Source organism: Alexandromys fortis, unplaced genomic scaffold, assembly GCF_014885135.2.
Source record: "Alexandromys fortis isolate MF-2015 unplaced genomic scaffold, M_Fortis_MF-2015_v1.1 scaffold_40, whole genome shotgun sequence".
Taxonomy (NCBI): Eukaryota; Metazoa; Chordata; class Mammalia; order Rodentia; family Cricetidae; genus Alexandromys; species Alexandromys fortis.
This window is the reverse complement of record NW_026067966.1, coordinates 558,305-572,255: the sequence shown is the minus strand read 5'-3', so window position 1 is coordinate 572,255 and position 13,951 is coordinate 558,305.

Here is a 13,951-nt window from a genome sequence, read left to right as displayed (position 1 = left end):
GGAGCTGGACAAATTCAAGGCATTTATTGCTCCTCTCCTTTTCATTTATGAAGAGGACCTGATCAAAAGCAAATCACAAAGTATCCACACTGACCCTAATTCCAACTTTAATAAATTGATGGCCATCCAAAGTGGTGACCTTATTTAACATTTTGCATAGTCAGCACTGTGTATCCAAACAGTCGTGGTACACTGACAGGGACCTGATAAGACATATTCATTGAGAGAGGATGGAGAGTGATAAAATGATTGTTTTATTTTTCCATAGTTTTTCTTGTCTCTTCAAAAGCCTTTGAATTCCTGGTTACTGCTATGCCAGGTAGGTGATTTTACATCTCCATTTGGACCTAGACATCAAGATGAAGTGGGCATGTGTGAGAAATAATTGCTGTCTCTTAGGATAAAATCATTGAGAAAATGTAAACAATGACTCCTTTCTCATCTTTCACTTCTTTTATACCCTCAGTTCCTTTGAAGATTATTCAATCAATAGACATCACTTATATTTGGATCCATGAAACAACTAACAAAAAACATAGCCAGAAGAGCTTAGCCATGTGTTTCAGTGTCTTTATTGGTTATTTTCTTTAAAAAAATTATCTGCTGCAGTGCAGTAGGCAGGAAATTTCTAGATGTGTGCAGGCACTCCAGAAGTGTAGGAAGAAGAACACAAAACTCCATGAGCAATGGGGGCAGAAAGGTTAAGGAGCCACTTAATTGTGAATTTGTTGGTTTTAAAATTCACACATGGCTTAGTGGCAAGGGGAAAACCAAATTAATAAACGGATAAAGCTCTTTCCAGGTAGACCTGACTTTCTGACCTCTGTGTCAGTTACTTCTCTACTGCTCCAGTTAAACATGATAATGAAGGACACGTAGAAGATAGAGTATATTGTGGGGCTTATGGTTTTAGACTTGTAAGAGTTCTTCATGGCAAGAGAGCACGGCAGCGGGCAGTAGGCAAGGTAGCAGAAGCGGGAATCTGAGTGATCACATTTTCAACAGCAAATGTGAAGCGCGGACAGCAAGTAAACTAAAACTAGGGTAAGCTAGGAACTCTTAAAGCCCACCCCTTGTGATGTACTTTCTCTACCAAAGCTGCATTCTTCCTACTTTTGGCAAACTAATGTACAAATGTCTTAGCCTATGGGGGATATTCCTCAAAGTAAACTTCCACACTTGATGATGTTTCCCTTCCCAGGCCTTCTTCAAACCCTGAGATCTTACTGACCCCTAATCCAAGTACTTGGGGTTTAAGGCAAAAGTCAGCGTACAAAAACATATGGATTTAGGGGTAAGAATGTAGACTTTTACCAATCTCATAAAACCACTCTATAACAATTCTGATAGTAAGTGGTTTCTCTAATTTCTTTGGTTGGCAAGATAGATGTAAAAACTAAATGACAATATTACATGTTGGAGAAATACTTCAACAATAACTTGACTATAAGAAGAAGCTGCTTCCCTTCATGCATGATATGAGCACTGATTTCCATATGTTGTGCTGAAAGATCTTATTCCCTGGTTGATTTGAATTTCATTGAACCAGCTACATGCTGTCACTTCATTGCCATTAAGAACAAAGGTACACCCTTGTCAAGATGCTGTCTAGGGCTTGTCTAGGCTTGTAGCTTGAGGTCTCACAACTAAAGGGCCATTTAGGGATTAGCTTGTCCTTCTCCACCAATGACTCTATTTTCTAGTCAAAGAAACTAGTCACCTGTGTGTTGCCTTATGTATAATTTTCTGTTTATTTCACAGCACTTATAGTCTTCTAAAATAGGAATGAGTATTGATGTCTTCTGATCCATATTCATATGTGAGGTTTAATTGATTTAGTAGAATATATTGAAACAATTTAGAATAACATTTATTCTAAAGGGTTGGTATTTGAACTACAAAAGCTACATATTTAGTTTAATAACTCAAACAATATTTTCCCTTTTAAGTCCCTCAATTAAAAGCCCTTCTGATTTCATGCTATTCCTCTAAAGCCTTGTTCTATGCTTGATTTAGATATAAGACCATATACACACAAAAAGGAAAGGCTTGTACTTTCATTTTACTTCAAAGACTAGAATAGGACTTATAACATATGCAGTTTTGAGGGAAAATCAATGAACCTGATGCTGGGATCCTAATGTTTATGTTGTATTTTCTGGACAGAACTGAAGCAATGACTTTCCCAGGTCTTTATGTAGAGCCTTAAATAAAACCTCTAATAGCATTTTCCATCAAAAGAACATTTTCTCTTTCAAAGGATGTGCGAGAGTTGGGGTAGGAAAACAACTCATATGATAAAGAACTCATCATACAAATATGAAGATTTGCTTCCTAGAACTGACTTTAAAAGCTGGGATGAGAGATGCTTTTGTAAATCTTAATGCTAGGGAAACACAGAGATGTGCATCACTGAGGCTCCCTGGGCAGCCGGTCTTAGCTCTTGTCATGTTCTAGGTCAATGAGAGGTCCTTTCAGGTAGATGACTCCTGAGGAATGACACCCGAGTCTAACTTCTAGGCTCCATGTATACATGTACACATGTGTGCATGCTCACACACACATATGCACACACACACACACGCAAACATGCACATAAACTCCTACATGTATACTGACACACAGAATCACACACACTCACACAAAACTAAATTATGAAAAAAAGCATATTTGGATAAATAATAAAAGTCACCTACAGGGAAGCTGCCTCAAGTTGCATCTCCCTAGTTCTTTTCTCATTCCCATGTATCTACCACATGCATACACCCTCAAATGTAAGTTTAAGTCCCACTTTGATCAATCATGAACTGTGGGCACTTGAGTCAATCAAGGTTTTCATCAAAAGCATGTAAAGAAAATCTTTGCCTCCTAGAATTATTGTCAAGGCTAAATATTGATTGTTAACTGCTTACTGTTTATCATTTGTAAATGTACAGTATAAATATCATTATTTTAATAATTACACAGGCTTCTAGTTTATGTATATAATCAAAGAATCAAACATGAAATGAAATTTAGAGGGTACTGACATAATTCTGGATCTATAGATGAAAGACAAATAGAAATAATATTTTTATAATTTCACAGATAGTGGGCTGTTAGTAATATTTAGAATACATTTTGTTAAATAAGATCTTATATTATCCAGTATATTTACTGCTATAAAAACAGCATACTTTTAATTAAGGAAATATTTTACCTGTAGTGGCATTTTATTTGTATATTAATAAATAAAGCTTGCCTTAATTTCAGAAAAGTAAAACAGCCACACTGGCTAGCCTTACCGACCAGGCAGTGGTGACATACACCTTTAATCCCAGTAGCTACAATGCCACACACCTTTAATCCGAGTAGCCATAATCCCGAGTAACCTTCAATCCCTGTAGCCATGCTAGTTTGACGTAGAAACCAGGCAGTAGTGGTGCTCTCCCTTAATCCCAGAGCTAGAGGGTATCATAAGATGGGAGGAGACAGCTTTCAGTTCCAGTTTCATGTTGAGGTTTCCTGGAGGGCAGATCACCATTTTCAGACTGAGGCTTTTCTAGTCTTCAGGTTGAACCACACTATCTTCCTCTGAGTTTTTATTAATCGTACTTCATTATCTATTAATATTTTATTCATTATTAATCTTTAGTCTGTGAAAAAAACTATTGGAAGCAACTAGTTTGTTCAAATCCGGGACTTTAGGTTGGTACCTTTATCATTGAGCTGTTGAAAAACAGATAAATTTAGGAAATAAAGAAGATGGTAAATTGAAGACTGTGTCCAGTTAACAACTAGTTAGTGTCAATTTAAGCCTTCATGCTGTGAAATGAACAATTTTCAAGAAGGAAGGCACTTAAAAGGTTAACAAAGAGGATGCATAGTTTCTTGTTGCATTATAATCACATGACCACACAGAAGTCCTAAGAAAGGGCCTAGAAGAGTATGCCCCTTTCTAAATTGGTGATCAAGAGTTCTGGGTGATTAAGGAACGAAGAAAGTGTGTGGCTGTGGACCCTCAACTGAGAGGCATCTGCCCACCCTTCCTAATAAGCTCTGTATTCTCTTGCTGATTTTTGTGTTTACATCTTCATGAAACCTTGCCAGTGGAAAAGGGCTGGCTGAGGAGTTCGCATCTGCATCTCAAGTAGCAAGCCTCACAGCAGCCCCAGTATCTGTTAGTGTCTTTCCACACTCTCCAGAAGAAAGGGCAAGATCACTGCACTCTTCATACCAAGCTCAGAAAGCCATCAGGCGTTGAGCCCATTTTAATAAGGCCCAGACATGGTTTTCCAGGAGAGGGAGCACAAACAAACCTGCATTTGGAGGTTTGTCTCAATGCTCGTGACTGGAATGACCATAGGAGCCTCTGTCATGACGCCTTATAATGTTGGCTTCTGACGTCAGACAACAGACAACTCCTCAAAGACTGCCATCTTTAATTTATTAAATTTATAAACTGTCTTTGTTTCTATGCCCAGGACACTCATGTTCATTCTTTTTATTTTTCCCTGCGTTGTAGTGTGGGGGGGGGGGGTGGAAATGTAGTGTGTGTGGGAGTGGACGTGTGTGTGTGTGTGTGTGTACATGTGTGTGCATGAATGTGAGTGACGGGATTCAGAGGTTGATGCCATGTACCTTTGGATTGCCGTTCACTTTATCTTTTGAGATGACATCTCCCTTCTCCGTGCTCACTGATTGGCTAGCCTGGCAGGCTTCCACTCTTCCTCCTCCCCCTCTCCCCTTCCTTCTCCTGTTTCATTCATTATTAAATTTCCTTTCAAAGATTTGCCTTTTGGGCAGCCAGATAAGCTTCCAGCACGAGCATGTAAAGTCAAGCATTGCAGGAAGGCACATTGCAGATTTGAGGAATGTCTGAAGCAGGCAGCTGGGAACACCAGAGAAAAACTGTGCCTATTTCACAATCTCTCTCAGACCTAGCACTGTTGATATTTCTTGCTCACATAAAGCTTTCTGTTCTGCACAGAATCGAGTCCTGAAACAGTCTAAAATCAAGGCTTGATGTGAGGAGGATAAAGGCAGCAATTTTTCATTCCAACACCATTAAGTCACCTTTTCAAAACAGGTGATAGTCAGTAGCTACAGCCATCTGTCTCTTTCTAGCCAAAGACAAATCCTAAATTTAATTGGAAAAAAAACCCTTATGTGTCATTTCCCTGTGTTTTTGAAAGATTTATTACATAAACAAGTAGTTTCTCTGTGGTTAAAGCCATAAATATCCAGATTCTAAAAAAGTTCAAGTGGATGCTATGACTTTCAAATCCAGAGCCCATGAGGCTATTTTGTATGGAAATATAGGCATATTCTCTTCTTTTCATATTTCCCTATATATTAATTATTCATAAGAAAAAATATGAGATTTATTTTCAGCAGGAGCACAGAGGGAACTGTATCATAAGCTACAGAATTTACATCTTAACAAATATCCTGGTATCTCAAAGGAGTCATAAGAAAAACAATGATTTTAACATAATTTTTTAATCAAATATTTCTATAAAAATGTTTGGACAGTCCACCACTATAACAGATGCCCAGAAGAAACTGGTTCTTCATTCTCAAAAGGGTGCTCATACAAAATGTTGGGACCACAGTAGAGCTTATCTGTGTGCAGGATTGAAAGGAACAGAAAGAAACATCATCTCTAAATACCACTGCTTATCATTAGGCCAAATTCTTCTTTCCCAAGTTACTTTTAGAGCTGTGATTCCTGTGGAAATACTGTTGGAGATCTTATTTTATAGGATATCCATCCCTATATGACCTGCATCATCAGACCTGCAGCTGTGCCAGGCTATCTCTTTTGTCAGAGTGGCAGAGGAAATTCTCATGTAGTAGATCCCTACATCAAGCACATAGTTAGAGACCTTGTGAATCTGGTGTCGAGGTCACAAGGAAGAAGAGGACAGAAATAAAACCATCACATTTTGTTAAGCCTAACTAGGTCGTCCCTGGAGGTTAGCACAGATGGTAGATGTACCCCAAAGCAGGGTGAGGTGTACTCAGCATTGGCAAACTCTCTGTAATCCATAGTATCTAACCAGTTGCCTCAAGGCAAATTAAATGCTTCCCCAACTCACTTCCATTTATTGAGACTTATTTCATCAGCCTAAGGCATTATGAGGGCTACAACAATGGGAAGGTTGAATTGTAATATTCAGAAATCATAATAAAGTGCCATTAAAACATTTTATATTTCAAATATATAAAGACTTAAATTTATTCCATGGATAGATAACCCATTGAAGGCATTTTCTTCCTTTAATGGTATGAATAAAGGAAATGGAGGAGGAGGCATACAGGTATTAAATGCTTTTTTTTTTTTACTTGCCTATTTCTATTTTACGGTTTCTGTAATAATTTTGGGGGGGAAACGGCTCCTGACAGTGTTTGTTTGTGTACCACATGCACGCAACACCCATGAATGTTAGAAGAAGGCATAAGAACCTATGGAACTTGAGCTAAGATGGTTATGAGCCACCATGCATGTGCTAGGAGTCAAACCCGGATCCTCTGGGGAGAATGTCTCATGCTCTTAACCTCTGATGAGCCATCTCTCCTTCCCATCTTGTTTTGGAATGAGAGAAATGCCATAGATATGGCAACTCTGACAATCAAATATTATTTATATTCAGGAGAGTATGTGTTGGTTGCAGGGGATGGGCTCATTTGTTGGCAGAGATGCTAGAGTTCCCGGGAATTCATAGACAAGTCAGCCCTGCTAAAAGGCCAAAACTATGCTCTGCTCCTTATCAGTAGAGTATCTGCTGCATAAAAATACTAGATACTTATGATCACTTATTTTCTTGATTATGTGTGATTTAATATTGTCAGGTGCATGAGTCAAGTGAGAGAGAAATGGGAGATCATTGACTAAAAAGTATGCGTGCATATATGGGAAGGGTTTGACCATGAGACTGATAATTGCTTGGAAATGGTGTCTATTTGAGCATTATGATGATCAATTTAAGTAGAGATAATTGAAATTTCTGTATGTTCTTTATCAGAAAAAACTTCATAATGAGTTGGTTTGAAGGTTGGGGAAATTAGATATAACATGTGGCGGATTCTTCTGACTCTGCTGAAGACAAACATGAATAAAAAATAGTCTATGCTGGTGGATTCTGGTTTGGACACGGAGGAAGTGAGGGGCATAATGGAGAAAGACAAGGTGGTACAGTTGAAGAACTGAAGGACTGAGTTCCAATGAAAGTGTACTTATCCATCCTGAAAATTTATGAAGTTGTACTTGGAGAGCTAAGAACTTAAGAGGGAAGTGATCAAAGTGTGGGGATGAGAGAATTAAGGAAATGACAATAGGCCTAAACAGTCAAATCTGGGTGGGCAATCCTTTCATGAGAATGTAAGTCAATAAAACCAGAGCCCATATTTAGAATATACAAATAATACTATAATTTCTTCCCAATATAAATTAAAAAGATAATTCAAGAATATTTCTGGAAGAGCATACAGAAAAGAACAGCCAACTGCTAACATAATGACTGGAACCAGTTGACAGTTAATCAACATTGGCTTGCTAGCTGTACAAAACACATGCTTAATGAAAATAACTCAGATTAGGGGCAGCTAATGACATCCCAATAGTCTTCAGTTCCATTCCAGCTCCAGGGATCACCATTCTCACAAGTTGAGAGCACAGTCACTAGCTTCTCACCACATGACCTAAACATAAATGTGCATATGCAAAAGCCGACTTTTCTTCATGGTGGAGCAGGTTGGAGCAACAGTTTAGGATTCTGATAAGGTTGTATCTGTGACTTGCTCTATTTGAAAATATTAGTTAGTACTGAATGAAATTGTTAATAAGTCTACACAAAGTTGATATAAGTGTGAAATTTTATACATGTAAATATATTTAATCTCTAGATTTATAAAATAGTTGAATACTGATAGTTTATATATTAGACAATAGATAGATAGACAGATAGATGATAGAAGCTACACAGATAGATGATATATAGAAGATAGACAGATATATGATAGAGGCAGATATCTATTTATTATACAGATAATAGATTATATATAAGTGATAGAATGAGAGATATGTGATAAATGATAGGTAATAGATAAATAGGTTGTTAATTGACAGATTATAGACACATACTTCATAGATGATAAATAGTCATAGATAAATAGATGGATGACAGATAAATACATAGATGCAAAAATAAATACTAGATGATTAATTGATAAATTATGGAAAGATAGATATAGATTATTGATAATAAATTATAAAAATTAATATTACAAAAGACAAATGATAGATAAACCGATTGACTAATAAAGGTGACTTGATGCATACACAGATAACTTGTTCTACTTGATTTTCAATAGACCAAAGAAATTTGCCCTCAACCTTCGTCTTGAATACTCAATTTTTCCCTTAAGTAAGAAAATGCAGTTCATATACTTTCATACATTGCTGAAAGTGTTCTTTCTAATTGGTGGAGTTTTTTTAGATATTTATTCAGAAGGAGTTCGCAAAGAGAAGTAGGCCTCCCAGAATGACATCTGGATTTTCTGTAGTATTGTTATAGGAAATATGAAGCTTTTAACAAGATTTAGAGAGCTTCAGTTTCTGCAGAATTTGATCAAATATGAATAGCACATTGGAAGAATACATGGTAAGACAATGAAAAGACATTTATAATGAATCACTAACAGATTTGAGTTGTTTCACTCTTTCTATTTACTGTTGAATGACTTGTGTGGTGGTTTTTAATGAGAATGACTCCATAATCTTACATGTTTGAATATTTGGTCCCAGTTGGTAAAACTATTTGAGAAAAATTAAGGGGTTTAGCCTGTTTGAAAGAGGTAGGGCACTGGGTGAAAGCTCTGAGATTTCAAAAACCTACACCAGTCCATTATCTCTCTACCTCCTGCTTGAGTTTCAATATGCAAGCTCTCCATTACTGCTCCAACGCTATACCTGCCAGCCTGCTGTATTGCTCTGCAAAATGATGGTCATGGACTCTAACTAACCCTGAAGCTATAAGTCCCAAACAAACTTTTTGTTCTGTAAGTTGCCTTGTTTATAGTGCTCATTACCCCAATAGAAAAGTAACTAATACAACTTATTAAAATACAAAAAAGAGAGTGCCATTAAATCAATGAAAATATACAGATGGTAAGTTTTATGTATTCTCTCTATTTTTCTACCCAAGCCATGAAAAAATAAATGTTGGTGTTGTCTGTTATACTGATGGGAATGGAAGCTACCTGTTTTATATTCAAAGGAATAAAATTAAAATCTACCCAATTTTAGAAACTCCTAAGCACTTTCTCATTACATCTGAAACACTTAGCTATGCTCTACTTACTGATATAAAGTTTTCTCTGCGGGTTAATTATAATGTGTGATCTCTTGGAAAACTGAACTGGATCTTAGAGTATGAAGGTAGTCAGTAATGAAAATATCATCCTTTGCAAAATCATTCTCGAAAATATTCATCACGTCTCAATTACATACCGTAATAATACTGTGTGATCTTGGGTTGAAGTGCCTATAAAATGCCTACAACTTTGGCTTGGAAGAAAAACTTTTCAATAAATAATCTTTGGAGGTTGCAAAGTAAAACAAATGAGTACCTGACTTCATAGGGCATAATGGTTAGACTAATGGGTTCTAGAATTGAATTATCTGGACTCAAATCCTAACTCTTAATATATGATTCACAGAATATTCCAGTTTTCCATTATATTTCAAATTAACCTATCAAAGTTACTTTGACTTAACCAAGTTTTAAAGGAAGATATGATAGTCATGACTCCAATTTAAAAATTAGCTTCCGAGATGCATGGATTTATTTGAAGAAAGATAAATAAAGGAGAACTTCCAAAGGTAACTTGTAAAAGGTTTATATGACATAAAATCCTGATTTGAAAAACACAATTTACAACCTTGAACAAGCATTTTTTACCAAATGTGATTTGCTTTTCAAGGTGTCCTTGTCTTCAATGGTGGAAGTAAAAAGTCATCTACACTATATAAACCAAACCTTTATGTGAAAGCTCCTTTCTCTTTAATGCAGAAATGAAATGTGGGATAAGACAAAAGTATTGATTAAAATAATTGCAATGGTGAGCATTCACTAATCTTTTCTTTATTTGTTTGAACAAGTCAATATGAGAGGGAGCAATTTTTCTCCCCAAAATACCTGTGTACAAAGTCTGACTTAATTATACATCATAATTTAGTTTCTCATTGGGCATATTTTCTGGTCAAGTCTGAAATAAAAAGCACAGAGGTAGTAGTTCTTTTGCTTTTATATTAGAAATATGGCCCCTCATGAATCACTCCATCTTCTAACCCTCAGGTTTCCTCATAAATGGAATTGCCAGAGGTCCTTCCAAGGTAGGCTGTTTAATAGAATTAGGTGAGAGTGGTACCTAGCTGGAGGATGATGGCCAGTGCGGGACTTTCTTGAAGCATATGCCTTGCCTCTGATCCCTTCTCTCTTTGTCTCTACTTCCTCACTACTATGAACAGCATGTCCTCTGCCATGTCTGTCCACCATGGTACTTCTTCCTTGACAGCAGCCTTAGAACAACAGAACAACAAGTCATAAATTGAAACCCCTCAAGCTTCCAGTCACGATTTTTGCTCCTTTAACTTGTTTATATCAGATAAATTCTTCCAGTAACAAAATGAGTAACACAATATGCTGAGACTAAATCTGTCTTTTCCATCTTCATATTCGATTTGCACTTTATTCACTTACTTGGTATTATCCTTTTATTAATTGACATGTTTTCCCATTGATGTGATATGCTATGGTAATTTGATGTATGTGGGCAATATGCTGATCAAATTTGGGTCATTAGTATTCTCATCCCCTTTAATATGTTCCCTCTGTTTTGAGTTCTTTAACCATTTTCTAGAATCCATTTTTATTTCTACAAAGTGTTTTGAGGGAATCAAAGATGGCTCTAGATATAAGAGCACTTGAAGGCAAGCAAAAGGACCTGAATTAAAATCACACTCTGGCTTCCATGTTCACAGGTGCATATACACACATGTACACTACCACCTTCACAGTGTATAAAATTAATCAATAGAACAAATAATAAAGTATTTTGAGCATAGCTCTGTAATCACTCTTTTTCTGTTTGTGTGTACACATGAATTTATGTGCGTACATGCCTGCATAAATGCTCAGGTGCCAGATTTCAAAGTAATGATCTTCTTTTATTATTCTCCACATTTTATTTCAAGAGAAGGTCTTTCACTGAACCTGGAACTCATGGAGTTATCAAGACATGCCTTTTGCTGCCACTTCCCCACAGCTGGGAATAAAAGCATATGCCACCATTGTACAACTTTTTATGCAAGCTTCAAGGATTCAGACTGAAGTCTTTATATTAGTTTTACAGACTGTAACCTTACTGAATCTAAAATTAATATTTCTAATAGTGCTTGTAAAATCTGTTTCTCTCTATATAAAATTATGTGCTGTGTCAACCCTTTCCTCCAGGGAAGGCATTTTGTTTCTTTGCTTTGTTGGTCTGGATAAGACCTTTAAGAAATGTTACACCACATGATCTGAAAGTTTCTTGTAAATTTAAACACCATACAATCAATCTGGTCCACTCCTAGGAAAGAAACTAAAGCCATTCTCTCTAAAATCAGAAATGAGACAAAAATGTCTAATCTCCCCTTTCTTATTTAATATAGGACTCAAAACCTCAGTTACAGCACTTAGAAAAAAATACACAAAGGGGATAGATAAAAATAGAAAAGGAAGAAGTCAAACTATACCTCTTTGTATGTGATCTGATTGTTTACTTAAGGACCCAATAAAGTCTACTAGAAAACAATTGGACCTAATAAACATTTACAGTAATCAATCTAAAGAAAAACTCTAGACTTAGGTTATACCCAAAGTGTACTCTCTAAGAAAAGATTAAAAAAGTAATTCAACTTAAAATAACTTCATCAAACTAAATATTTGGGAATGTATCTATCCAAGAAATGAAAGGTCTTTGCAATGAAAATTGGAAGATACTGAAAAAGAAAATCACATAAGATACTAGAGACACTCTATGCTTCTGGGTGTGTTGAATCAATATTGTGAACAGGCTATACTACCAAAATTAATTATAGATTCAATACAAAACTTGGCAAAAGTCCAATGGCATAATTACCACATTTAGAAAAAATAATACAAGAATTCACTTGGAACCACAAAAGACCACAAATAGCAAAAACAATTTTAAGGACTAAGAACCCTTCTAGAGGCAGTATAGCACCCAACCTCAAACTATATTACAGAGCTATAATATAGGAAAGACAGCATAGTATAGTCATTAAAAAATAGGCAAGAAGGCCATGTTCTTCTTCATGTGTGGAAGCTAGCTAATAATATATGTATTTAGGTCAACATGTGTGCACATGGATGTAGTAAAACATGTTGAAAAGAGAATAACAAAGACTAAGTGTTAGGAGACGAGGAAAGATTGAATGCAGGAAGCGAATACAAGTTAAGAAAGAACCTGGAAACAATCTAAATGCCCCTCTACTGGAGAATGGATAAGGAAAATGTGGTACATTTACACAATAGAGTAATACAGAACAGAAAAAAAAATGACATCTTGAATTTTGCAGGCAAATTGATGGAGCTAGAAAACATCACTTTGAGTGAGGTAGTAACCCAGACCCATAAAGACAATTATCACATGTACTCACTCATAAGTGGTTTTTAAAGATAAAGCAAAGAAAACCAGCTCACAAATCACAGTCCCAGAGAACCGAGACAAAAATGAGGACCCTAAGAGAGACATGCATAGATCTAATCTACATGGGAAGTAGAAAAAGACAAGACCTCCTGAATAAATAGGGAGTATGAGAGCCTTGGGAGAGGGTTGAAGAGGAGGGGAGAGGTAGGAAAGAGAGAAGAGAAATATAGAGCTCAATAAAAATCAATCAAAATCAATAAGTAAATAAAAATAAAGAGGCTATAAAACTAACTGTCTGTTTCTAACTCAGTCATGGATTTTCAGTGTTAGTTTCTGCATTAAAACATACTTGACAGTGAAAAATAGGAAATCCAGAGTGAAGCACTGCCGCTTCCATTGTTAATGTTTACAGTAACGTTATAGAAGTTTATTGAGTTTTATTGTCTTTGGATCTGTTTGATTTTGTTGATTTGTTTTATTTGCAATATTTTTATAATGTCTAAAATATTTTAATTAATTAATTAATTAATTGAAATATTATGGTTATAAAATGGGATGCACCTTTCACATTGGGAAAGCCTCTTATTTTGTTTGCCATCTTGGTCTGGATAGGACTTTTGAACACGATCTGGCAGTTTCTTGTAATTTTAAACACGATGCAGTCTATCATTCCTCTGGGGTTATTTCTGCATAAGAATTGAACACATGCCTCTGCGATGACTTATGCACAAATATTTACAACTGCTTTTGCATAGAAAACAACTTTTGGGGAAAGCTCAGATGCTCATAAATAGGTTGGCAGGTAAAGGGACTGTGGCATTCCCACACTGAGGAAGGAAACAGAGCAAGCAATGGAAGAGCTACTTATCTGGTGGTAACACAACCTCATATCAAAATGACTGCATTCAACAAAAGCCAATCCAGCTGTAGGAGTTCTTTGGTGGAGTTTTTGGGGTCGCTTATGTAAATAGCTTTTATTATATTTAGGTATGACCCTTGTATCCCTAATCTCTCCAAGACTTTAATCATAAAGGGATGTTGAATTTTGTCAAAAGCTTTTTCAGCATCTAATGAAATGATCATATGTTTTTTTTCTTTCAGTTTATTTATATGATAGATTACATTGATAGATTTTCATATGTTGAACCAGCCCTGCATCTCTGGGATAAAGCCTACTTGATCATATTGGATAATTTTTCTAATGTGCTGTTGGATTCGGTTTGCCAGTATTTTGTTGAGGATTTTTGCGTCG